Genomic DNA, 13355 nt, shown 5'->3' on the forward strand with positions numbered 1-13355 from the left:
GTCAAAAGTGATCTCCGGAGTATCTGTTGGCAAGGGTACCTACTGTTTACCTCGTCATTAAAATTCATTAAAAAATTAGTCAAAAATCATTACTCGGGGGTTTTTGGGGCCGCTAACGAAGAATATGATATCGGAAGTGATTTTCGGAGTACTTGGTGCCCAAGGTACCTAATGTTTACCTCTCTTGTGGAGTTTTCGGCAAAAAATTTATTAAAAAATTAGTCAAAAATAATTACTCGGGGATTTTTCGGGTCGCTAACGACGAATATGACATCGGGAGTGATCTCCGGAATATTTGGTGCCCAGGGTACCTACTTCTTATGGAGTTTTCGGCAAATTCATTAAAAAATTAGCCAAAAATCATTACTCGGGGGTTTTTGGGTTGCTGACGACGAATATGACATCAGAAGTGATCTACAGAGTACCTGGTACCCAGAGTACCTACGGTTTACCTCGTTTTCTGGAGTTTTCTTTGTCTAATTCATTAAAAAATTAATCAAACATCATTAGTTACGAGATAAATAGTAGGTACCCTGGGCACCAGGTACACCGGAGATCACTTCCGATGTCATATTCGTCGTTAGAGACCCCAAAAACCCGTAAGTAATGACTTTTAACTAATTTTTTAATGAATTTCCAAAAACTCCAGAAAACTAGGTAAACAGTAGGTACCCTGGGAACCAAGTACTCCGTAGAGCACTTCCGATGTCATAGTCGTCGTCAGCGAGCCAAGAAACCCCGAGTAATAATTTTTGGCTAATTTTTTAATGAATTTTCTGAAAACTCCATAAGAAGTAGGTACCCTGGTCACGAGGTATTCTGGAGACCGTCTCCGATGTCACATTCATCGTTAGCGACCCCAAAAACACCCATGTAGTTATTTTTGACTAATTTTTTAACCTAACCTAGTTTTAATAAAAATATATTTTAAACTACTAACAGTAAAACAATAGTTATCATTAAGTTGTTTGGCACTGATAAGAAGTCACGGTCCGCTGGGGCGACTAGCCGTTGCTTCTTTTCGCAGTGTTAATGACTAATAGATAAATTAAAGTTTTTTGCACCTATCGAAAAATATAGAGTCGAAATATTATTGTTGATATAAATAAATAACCGATAATTAAACAATTTTTAAATAATTTTAAAAGTAAAATAAAAATTTAAAAATTAAATAATTAATAAATAAAATAACAATAATATTAATACATAGTAATAAGTAAATACAGAATTAGGTCTCTAAATAAAAACACAATGAGTGAGCATAGAAGCGAAACTGGAAGCGAGGTAGAAACAGACGAAGAAACTAAACGGAAGAGAACGGAAGGAAACGATGACAGTTTTGAAAGAAGTAAAAAAGCAAAGAGAACACAACAGAAAAATGAAGCAGACAAAGATACAAATGCAGTCATGATTAGAATGATGAAAGAACTTACGGAGAAAAATGAAGAAATGATGAATGAAATAAAACAAGAAGGAAGGAACAAGCCGAAAACAATAAGCAATTAATGGAAATGAGGCAAGAGAATCAGAACTTGAAAAGAGAAGTAAAGCAACTACTGAGAAATACAGAAATAAAAAAAACTGAATACAGAGAAAAATACAGTAAGAAGAAAAACCTGATAATATCAGGATTAAAAATGGACACAAACGACGATAGAAACATTAGAGAAGAAATGGAAAATTTCCTAGTCAGAAAACTGCAAGTTAAAGTGAAATTAAGGAACGCCACAAAAATTGGAGAGAATCTCTGTGTTATATAAACGGAAACAATGACTGAAAAAATGGAGATATTGAAAAACAAGAGAAAGTTAAAAAACCACAACAAACGCATTTACATAAACAGTGACCTAACGATGAAAGAAAAAGAAATACAGAAACAATTAAGCAAGGTGGCGAAAGAAGAAAGAGAAAAAGGAAAAATGGCAAAATTGGATACAAAAAGTTAATAGTAGACGGTAGAGAATGGGGATGTGATGAAGAGAAGGAGCAGCTATACGAAATAAAAAAGGAGAAGCTGCACCAGGGGGGTCAAAAAAGTAAAAAATAATAATCAACATGAGAAAAATGGTAACGACATGGCTACAATAAGGACGATGAATTCGGAAAAAGGAAAAGAAGATAAGAAAGGAAATAAACAAATTGAGAATGTACTGAAAGTGGGCACATGGAATGTAAGAGGGACCTACGATGAAGGAGCATTAAGAAATTTAGATAAAATACGAGAGAAATATAGAATCGGAATAATGGCCTTGCAAGAGACCAAGCAACTAATAAGTGAGATAGTAAAAGTTGGGAAAAGTACCCTTTTTAAAAGCGGCGGGCCAAATAGATACCTGGGGAATGGTTTTATAGTATCAGACAGAATAAGACGAGTAGTAACTGACTTCCAAGCAATATCAGAAAGACTGTGCTATTTAAGATTTCGCGGGAAGTATAGAAAAATTAGCATAATTAATGCACATGCTCCTACAGAAGAGAAAGACATGGAAACAAAAAATGAGTTCTATGAACAACTCGGTGAGCTAATTGGGAAAATACCAAAATATGATATAAAAATAATTGTGGGAGATATGAATGCGAAAGTAGGAAGAGAAGAAATTTATATGAATATACCAGGAGGTAAAAGCCTACATAAAGAAAGTAATGACAATGGCAAAAAACTAATAGAACTTTCAATGGAACATAACCTTAAGATAGTAAGTACACAATTTGATCATAAAGATGTACACAAAATAACCTGGATCTCTCCTGATGGAAAAACGAGAAACCAAATAGACCATGTCCTCATTGAAAGAAAACACAACAAATCTGTGACTGATTGTAGAAGTTACAGAGGAGCAGACGCGGATAGCGATCATATATTGACAATAGTCAAACTTAAGCAAGAAATTCCCAAGCTAACAAGAAAAGGAACACAACGGAAAAATACCAATTAGAGCGACTCCAAGATAAAGAGGTAGCAAAAAGAACAGAGGAAGAGATAAACAAGAGATTGGAAAGAATCACGACCGGGAACCTAGAAGAGGAATGGGAACAAATACAAGCAACTGTGATAGAAGCGGCAGACCTTAGCATTGGGAAAGCAGAAAAAGAAAATAGAGAAAAATGGTTTGATGAGGACTGCAAAAGAATTCTAGAGCAGAGAAACAACGCAAAAATGGAAAATATTAGAAACAACACAGAAAAAAGTAACGAGTATTATAAAGAAAAGAGAAGAGAAGCTAAGCGATTATGTAGGCAAAAGAAGAGAAAAGCACTGGAAAAGCAACTAGAAATAATAGAAGAAAACTATGTCCATAAAGAAGTTAAAAATTTTTATCAAGGATTAAAAAAAACACGAGGGACTCAAAATAAATGCATAATGTTTTGCAGAAATAAACATGGTATGTTGCTGGGAGACAAGACAGAAAAATTGAATAGATAGGCAGAATACTTCGGAGAATTATTAAATGATAAATCCCAAACAGAAACAGAAATGCAACAGCGAGGGCAAGAAATCGAACAACAACAAATACAAGAAGCGGAACCACAACAAACACAAGCAACGACAGAAAGGGAGATAATAACAGTAATAAAGGACCTAAAAAATAATAAAAGTGCCGGAGAAAGCGGAGTTCCAGCAGAGATATTAAAGGTAGGAGGAAATATACTGCAGCAAAAAATAGCTGGACTTATAAAGAAAATATGGGACAACGAAAAAATGCCGGAGCAATGGAACACAGCACTCATCTGCCCAATTCACAAGAAAGGTGATAAGACCATATGTGAAAATTACAGAGGAATGGCACTGTTAGAAGTGGTGTATAAGGTATTAGCAAAAATTATAAGAACTAGATTGAAAGCTTATGAATCAGAGATAATAGGAGAATACCAGGCTGGTTTCAGACAGGGAAGAGGAACAACCGATCAAATTTTTTTGCTAAAGTTATTGCAAAACAATAGTTATGAACAAAATCTAGGATTACGTATGCTCTTTATCGATTTTAAACAGGCTTACGACTCAATCTCACGAAACGGGCTATACGAAGCAATGAGAGCACTAGGAATATCAGAGAAACTGATACGATTAGTTAAAATGCAAAGAAGCAAAAAAATATGGCCTGACTATAAACCAAGGAAAAACCAAGTATATGGAAATGAAAGGAGAAAATGCTGAAGAAAATAAGTGGATTACTCTAAGGACAAATGACAAATATTATAAATTTGAGAAGGTAACTGAATTTGAGTACCTTGGAGTCACAGTTACAAATAGAGGAGACGAATAGAGAGAGATAGATAAACGGTTGTTAAAAGGTAGCAAAGCAGTAGGTTCATTAAACGCACTGTTGAAGGCAAAAAACGTGTCCAGGGCAGCCAAGATCCGAGCGTATGAAGCAATAGTGAGACCAACGGTGCTGTATGCATGTGAAACTTGGACAATGAACCAGAAAGTAGAAAAGAAGCTAGAGATTTGGGAGAGAAAAATATTGAGAAAAGTTTTTGGTGGTATAAAGGAGGATAACGGGGAATGGCGCAGAAGAACAAACCAGGAGCTAATGGAGATGTATAAGAAACCTAAAATAACTCAGAAAATCAAGGCACAGAGAATTAGATGGTTGGGCCATATTTTACGAATGCCACAAGAAAGAAACGTCCTAAGAGTTTTATCAGCAGGAGAACAAGGGAAGAAAAGAAGAGGGAGACCACGAAGGAAGTGGTTTGATGCCGTCCGGACTGACCTAGAAGAAATGGGTACAAGAGAATGGAGAGGACAAGTACAGGACCGCAAAAAGTGGAAGAAATTAGTCAAGACTATCGAAGCCAAGGGCCTCTAAGGCCTGTAGGGCTGTTATATATATAATTTTTTAATAAATTTTTTGCCGAAAACTCCACAAGACGATAAACAGTAGGTACCCTGTGCACCAGGTACTCCGGAAATTACTTCCGATGTCATATTCGTCGTTAGCGGCCCCAAAAACTCCGAGTAATGATTTTTGACTAATATTTAATGAATTTTTCGAAAACTCCACAAGACGAGGTACACAGTAGGTACCCTGGGCTCCAGCTACTCCGAAGATCACCTTTGACGTCATATTCGTTTTCAGCGACCCCAAAAACCCCCGAGTAACAAAATTGAACTCATTTCCGCCGATAATTGACGAGTTCTGAATTTTTTTTATTGTCTGTTTGAGATGCACTTTAAGAATGCATTTTTTGTATGCAGTTTTTCAATATTATATCATGGCTCCGGTTCACAAAGTTTCCTGGCGCATTCACGAATCGAATGCAAGAAGAATTATTAAGATCCGTCTTGTCCTTTTTTTTCGGAGGTTCAGTGCTTTATTGCTTCGACTAATCTGAGATATGCTGATAACATAGTTCTGCTAGCAACAGAAAGGGATGATTTGCAGGCACTCCTACATTGAATGACGGACTATAGCAATGCTATAGCCAACAAATGAGTCTGAAAATAAACATAAACAAAACCAAATCGGTGGTCATCAGCAAAAACAAAAATATAGTTAATAACTTGGCAGAGACCCCTCATGGGTCAATGCTTCTAAAAAAGTTCAAGAGGATTGGGGTTTTGAAATGTGCGCTTACCGCAGAATATTGAGGACATCGTGGATGAACAGAGTATCAAATCAAGCGGTAATGCAGCGCCTAAACAAAGACAGAGAATCACTGAATATAATAAAAATGCTAAATAGATATTGAGGGTGGACAACTGGAGGAGAGCAGCCAGAGAGAGAGATACTTAAAGGCGGATGCTGGGGTAGGCCAGGGCCCGACTTGGGCTGTAGCGCCATAGGAGAGAGAATATAATAAAAAGAAGAAAACTGGAGTACTTTGCCCACGTGATGAGAAATCCTAAATTTGAAATGCTACATGTAATTATCCAAGGAAAGATAGAGGGAAAGCGCCGCTCCGGGCGCAGAAAAACATCCTGGCTTAGGATAGTTAAGTCCTCGTAAGTACTCGTTACTTACGAATACCGAAAGTAACGATTACTATACTCTCTCTGGCAAATCGTTACTTTAATTACTCTGATTACTTCGTTACTTCGTACCAATCGTATCAGAGCTAGTATCGACTATTGTATCTACTTTGATTACTTTGATTATTCTGATTACTTCGTTACTTCATACCAATCGTGTTAGAGCGAGTAACGACTATTTTATCTACTTTGATTACTTTGATCGAAGGAAGAAGGGGAGTGGGCAGGAAGAAAATGTCATGGCTCCGTAATGTCAAACAATGGACAGGACTAAAAAACATAGGAGACCTAATACATACTGCAAGGGATAGAGAAAAATGGTCAAACGTGATCGCGAACATCCATTAGTGGATTGCATAAGAAGAAGAAGATTACTTTGATTACTCTGATTACTTCGTACCAATCGTATCATAGCGAGTAACGACTATTATATCTACTTCGATTACTTTGATTACTCTGATTACTTCGTACTTCATGAAGGTCGTTATTATTATCGGAATACTTATACAAAATACCTACATACTGAGAAATACGATTCTCGATATGATTACCGGTACTCAGATACAAAAGTAACAAAAATAATCATAGTAATCAAATAATTTTTATCCCTTAAACAGATCGCTGAAGGTGGTTGTTATATCGGAATACCTATACAAAATACCTACCTACTGAGACATACGATTCTAGATATGATTACCGGTACTCAAATACAAAAGTAATAAAAGTAATAATAGTAATCAAAGTAACGAATACTGTAAATCAGGGGTTCCCAACCTTCTAGCAATTGCGTACCACCTGAAATATTTTAAGGTTTTTGGCGTACCAGCAAATTTTGCGTGAGGGGGGGGGGAGCATGGAATGGATGGAAGCCCCCCGCCTCCGATCCTTGATTTTTTTAGAAACTGTCTTATTTTAATTATGAAGTTTTTGCAGTTTGCCTGGGAATAACTTGTTAATTGCAGGAGTAGACTTAATTTTATTTTTAAGTCCTCTTCAGCATTTGCTATCCTGTTTCTATATTTATTTTTTATATACAATAGTTCAAAAAAACTAGTCCCAAACAAGTAGAGTGATAAATGGCATCAAAAACAGCATAGCTTGCCGAAACAGCATTGGATACTCGAATTTACCCCGGATCCAGAAGTCAATTAAACATTTCTCTTTAAAACTGTCTTTCATAGAACTGTCTTCTGTTAGATCGATGAAGATTCCCTGTAATTCCAACTCATTTGGTGAGATTCCTGCAAAAGGATTTCTGATTAAGTCAAGTTTAGAATAATCTTCAGGTAAATATTTATTAAAACTTTCTTGAAAAAATTCCCAGTGAAGAATTATTTCAGCAACCACATCTGATATTGGAGATATTTCGTTTTCTTCAAAAAATGATGACAGCGGAGGAAATGCAGACATTCTTCCCCTGTATTTGAGAACATAAAGAACCACCGTGTTTACTTCCTGAAGATTCATGTTCAGTGTGTTGAGTCTGTCAAAAATTTCAGCTACATACGCCAATCTTGACAACCATTCTTCATCAGAGGACAAGCTTTTCATGTCATTTTTTTTCCAGTTAAAAGCATTAAAACTTCTGACCTCAGTTCGAAAAGACGGGTGAAAATTTTCCCTCAAGATAAGCATCTCACTTCTAATGCAACAGAAGAGTTTTGAACTCGCCACCCATATCTTCACACGTCAAGGAGCATAATCTTAAAATAAGAGCCCTTTATAAAGTATGTAATAAAAACGATATCATATTTTCTGGCATACTTTAGCAGCTTATTCTTCTCGATGTAGACCCAATGTATACTTCGGCATTCAGGAGCAACTTTCTTTATTTTTGCTGCTTGTCCTGTCAATTTTTCTGACATGACTTTTGCTCCATCTGCACATAAATCAATACACTTTGACCAAGGAACGTCTATTTTGAGCACTCATTTATTGTATTAAAAATGAGTTCCGCTGTAGTGTTTGAAGTGGTGCAGAACAAAAACTCTTAAACTTTTTCATCAAATCAAATCGTATAAATACGAGTAGCGCACTGGTACTTCCGCAGACAGAAGCCAAGTGTAATCGCATGTTTCACCCACGCGACGCGTACCACCTGAAATCTTCCCGCGTATCACCAGTGGTACGCGTACCACCGGTTGGGAACCCCTGCTGTAAATGATTATTTTATATAAAATACCTACCTACTGAGAAATACGATTCTCGATATGATTACCGGTACTCAAATACAAATACAAATACTCAAATAACAAAAGTAATCATAGTAATCAAAGTAACGAATACTGTAAATGATTACTTTATACAAAATACCTACCTACTGAGAAATGCGATTCTCGATATGATTACCGGTACTCAAATACAAAAGTAACAAAAGAAATCATAGTAATCAAAGTAACGAATACTGTAAATGATTACTTTATACAAAAGTAACGATTTGTAACGAATACTCGAAAGTAACTATAATCAAATGGAGTGAACACCACGACATTATTTAGGTCAGCTGTGGACAAAGTAAATATCAAGTGACATGTGACTGATCGCCAATGTTCCGAGAGGCCAAGGCACTTTATAAAAAAGAAAGAAGATAATTTTTAAAATAGTTTGCTTTCCAACCATCTAATCTCCCAAAGATACATCCCACTTTTTCGACTTGTAAAGAAGTTGAAAACTACTCTATACAGAACCATAGCATAAATGAGCGCTTAGTAGGCGTTTATTTTATCATATTCCTTGAATCGGCATCATATTGAGTTGACCTTTACCGAAGACCTGAAGAGGGAGAGTAAATACTAAAATAATTGTAAGTAACTCTGAATTTTATTTCTACAATAATTCATTATATTTCGATAATTTGTACAGATTGTCAGTTGAATGGTTGATTATTCACTTGACACCATATAGTCAACATGTGAACAAGTTAATTCTGGGCTCAAATGGTACCTGGAGCATAATACATGGAATATTTTGTATATCAATGTTTTAGTTCACATATTTTATCTATGTTTCCATGACGGATCAATTTTAAAGGGTTTTTACCCATATATTTTTGTATTTTGGTGGTTAGCACGTAAGCACTGATGATGATCGGTCATCCGATTGAAATCTAGTTCTGTGATGTAGCCATTTTTAGGGACTTTAACAAATATATGTACCTTTTATATAAAATATGTATACATATACCTTTTATAAAGGATTTTAGTCGTTTTTTATTATTTACTTAATCCTACACCCCTGTCAATTCACCGAATAAATTTTAATTTTAGTACATATTTAAGTCGACTTATTGATTTGTTTACAGCATAATAAACTTTTTATTTTCTCTGTTTTTTATTACATACTCAATATTTTCGTTGTTTTGATTATTCGTCCGACTTATACTTTCTGGAGGATTTGATTTATATTTTCAACTCCCTTTTTCTTCATCCGTCGTAATTAATGGTTACTATATTTGTTTTATACCAATAAGAACACCCACCATTAATAAACACATTAAGTGCTGCTTGATTATGCAATGTTTGTTCTCACCCGATAAGTTCAAACCAAAAAAATACAAAACCACTCTCACCTTAATATGTTATAAGCTAAAACATGTAATTATTACCGATACAAGTCCACTTTAATTACCATTTGCTAATATGTAGATTTCTATTATCCAACAACATAAGATTGTCCTGTAGATATGTGCCTACGTCGTGTACTTTTGACCATCTTGATTTTTTTTTGTATTAATATCACGATCATAATTAACATAGGAATCATTCATAAAGAAATGCATCAGGTATACATATAAGGTGGTAATGTTATATTTAGGTAGACTAAGTGAGATAGAGAGAAGGTATTGGCAGAGTGATCAGAGAAAAAGAAACATGCGTTAACGTATGGGAAGACAGAGAAGAATGGAAACTGAAAATCGGAAGACGGAATTATACAGGGTGTCCCTGAAAATAGTGCGTTCCTTAAAGATATAGATAGAAGGCACAATGTAGAACAAAAAAGTCTCATAACATTTTTTTCTAAATTCAGCCGTTTGACCAAAAAACGAAAATACATTTTGATATGCAAATTGAAGTCTGGCAACACCGTGGAACATAAAAGCTAAAGCACGCTTGTTGACACATTTAAAAATAGTAGGTTTGTAGGTCATTTGTATCTGGTCGGTAGTAAAGTAAAAATGTAAATATCAACCAAATGGCTAGTGTTTACATTTTTTCACCCTGTCCTCGTCCCCTTATACCAAACAAACCAAGGTTATTGACATTGAATATTTGGGGTAATTTAGTTTTATTCCAAAAGGACAGGTATTTCTTAACAACGAGAAATTTGTAAAGGATACAGAAGGGGTAAAGGGTACATTATTTTATGAATTACCCAGAACACTAAATGGAGGGGCCTATAATTTTTTTGCAAAATGTTTTGCCGGTACTTCTTGAAGACGTGCAAACACGACGTCAAATGTGGTTTCTTCACGACGGAGCCCCAGCACATTTTTCCAAAGCTGTGAAGAATCTTCTGGATACCACTTATCCTCGTCGTGGGATTGATAGGAATGGACTCATTCTGTGGCCACCGTGAGTCCCGAATTCAATTATTAGATTTTTATTTTTCGGGACATCTGAAATCGTTAATGTATGATAACCGACATAAAATCCAAACAGAAGCTGAATTATAGAAACGCGTTTTTGGTGCTGCAGAAACTATCCGACATAATTTATTTGACTATGGCATTACTAACAACTGGATTCGTCGAATCGATGCAAGGTAGCTTTTAACATTTATTATAAAAAATTTTGTCAATTAAGTACAAACATTTAATTTAATTTTTAGACCACAAGTAAACAGATTACTTATGGTCGGAGCATAATGTAAAAAACTAAATTAGAATAAAAAAAAATGAATAACCATTTTCAATTTAATTTTTTTTTAAATTAGAATAATTATTAAACCTTGTCTACTATATTATTTAATTTCCACTGTAAACTATGTAATTCAGTTAAAACCATTGCACTCAACACCTATACAGCTTAATAAATGCATAATACTAGTTTAGTTAAAAGATAAAGTGTTTCTTATTGTAAATGATTCGACATTTTATCAATTCGTTTAAAATTATTCCATATTTCAATAGATTTCAGAAAAACAATTTTCGTTTATTATAAATTAATAAATGAAAATAGTGTCTGTCCTTGTGGGATCGGTACTCACCGAAGGGACCGCAGACATTCGGAAATAATTAGCGTCTCTTTGCAGATACAATGACGTCGACTTTGCAAAGTAACAAGACACTTACTCAACACACACACTACACATTACTCCCCTGAGTTAGTGATAAGTTATAGTCTAGAAAATCATTATGAAATTGACTGCCCAGTTGGTTGTGAAAACCAGTGCCAATAAAACACAAAACACACACACACACACAGAAAAACATTAGATACAAATCATTTTTCCTAAGATCATTAATTACATTTTAGGAATTGAACCATAGTTACTTAAGTAAAAGTTATAATTTATGTAGAATTTCGAGCCTTAATCCCAAACCTTAATTAATTCGGATATTCATAGCAAAAATGCCACATTATTAAAGCAACAAATAATTATTTTGCAGGTAGGTACCTACCTCTAGGGATGTCAACAAACAACCCTTAAAGTCACACCTCAAATAGCAAAATAAACAAGAGGTTCCATTAGATTACATTTCCACAGTCACAGGTTCTTCTACGCCATGTTGCCAGGTCATATAAATTTATGAAAATAAAAATTCGCTCATATGGAGAACAATGTAATTTTTTTTGGAAACGGTTAACTTTAGGAAAAAATGTTAAAGGACTTTTTTGTTCTAAATTGTGTATTATATCCACACCTTAAAGGAACGCACTATTTTCGGGGACACACCCTGTATATATGAGAAAATAAAAAGTACACCAACCATTTGAACAAACTGTCTTCTTCTTTAAGTACCATCTCAGCGACGGAGGTCGACAATCATCATAGCTATTCAGACTTTAGAGACGGCTGCTCTAAACAGTTCATATGATGTACATCCCTACCATTATCTCAGGTTGCGCAGCCACGATATTCTGCGTCTCCCTAAGCTTCTTTTTCCTTGAATCTTTCCCTGCATATCAATTGGAGCAAATTGTACCTCTTTCCACGTGTATTATGTCCGAGGTATTCTAATACTCTTGTTTTGATGGTATTTAAGATTTACATTTCATTATTCACCTTTCTCAGATCCTCTTTTTGTGACGTGTTCTGTCCATGATATTTTCAGAATCCTTCTGTACACCCAAAACTCGACTGATTCTAGTCCTTTCATTGATGCAGCATTCAAGGTCCAAGCTTCCATTCCATAAAACAAAGTCGAAAAACGTAGCACCTAGCCAGTCTAACTCTTAGGTACAACTTCAAGTCTCTTGTGCAGAACACTTTTCTCATTTTGTTAAAATTTGCTCTAGCCTTAGCCTGTACAAACTATGGCGAATTTTAATGGCGTAAATTTTAGAGGTCTCCATATTAGCGACATTTGTTAATGGTGGCATTATAACCATGACAGGTGCAGGTCTCAACAGAGGAAAATGCTGATACTTAGTAGAACATATATTATTTATACTCCTGTAAATAATGGTCGACTTTCTGATCACTTGATTAAACAATAGTGAAGTAAAGAAATAAGAAATTCTTATAACTTTATGAATATATACAAATGCTCAAAATTACGTTTAATACGGTACGATGGAATAAGTGTTACCGCCCCCCCCCCCATATTAACCCTTCAGGTGAAACTCATAATTTTGATATTTTTTAAATTGGAAAGTACACCATATGACACATCATTTAAAAGATTTTGAAATACTGATTACAAAAATGTATAAGACTTGGGCAAAATTTCGTTCAAATGCTTTTTAAATGCATTAATTTTTTTTCGAATCCTGAGAAAAATAATTAGTATTTTTAAAAAGTTTAAACGCAGAATGAAAGATTACACTATTACCGAGGGCCGAAAGTAACTTGAATAAACAAAAATTTCTTTTGAGTGATATATTTGAAATTAAAAATCATTATAAATTTTCTCTTCGTTTTCACCCCTGTAACTTATTAAAACCCCCGTAACTTATTAAAATAAACATAATAGAAGTTTTTAGGGACTTTTAACCCTGGGTAACAAATAACGTAATCTTTCATTCTGCATTTAAATTTTTCAAAAATTCGTATTAGGTTTCTCATGATTAAAAAAATGGATGCATTTAAAAGGCATTGAACCGATATAAGTATTATACATTTTTGTAATCAGTATTTCAAAAGATTTTAAAGGTGTCATCAAAGAGGTGTCACATGATGTACCTTTTGCTTAGGTGCTAAAAATAAATAAGTTAAT

At 34.7% G+C, this 13355-nt stretch overlaps 1 protein-coding gene across 3 annotated transcripts in view; it reads left to right on the forward strand.

The window, feature by feature from the left end:
* The window catches only part of LOC114326819 (uncharacterized), a 672802-nt gene that overhangs the window by 306148 nt on the left and 353299 nt on the right, over nt 1-13355 (forward strand). The window lies entirely within an intron of this gene.

The sequence above is a fragment of the Diabrotica virgifera genome, chromosome 7 (assembly GCF_917563875.1).
Source record: "Diabrotica virgifera virgifera chromosome 7, PGI_DIABVI_V3a".
NCBI classification, from domain to species: domain Eukaryota; kingdom Metazoa; phylum Arthropoda; class Insecta; order Coleoptera; family Chrysomelidae; genus Diabrotica; species Diabrotica virgifera.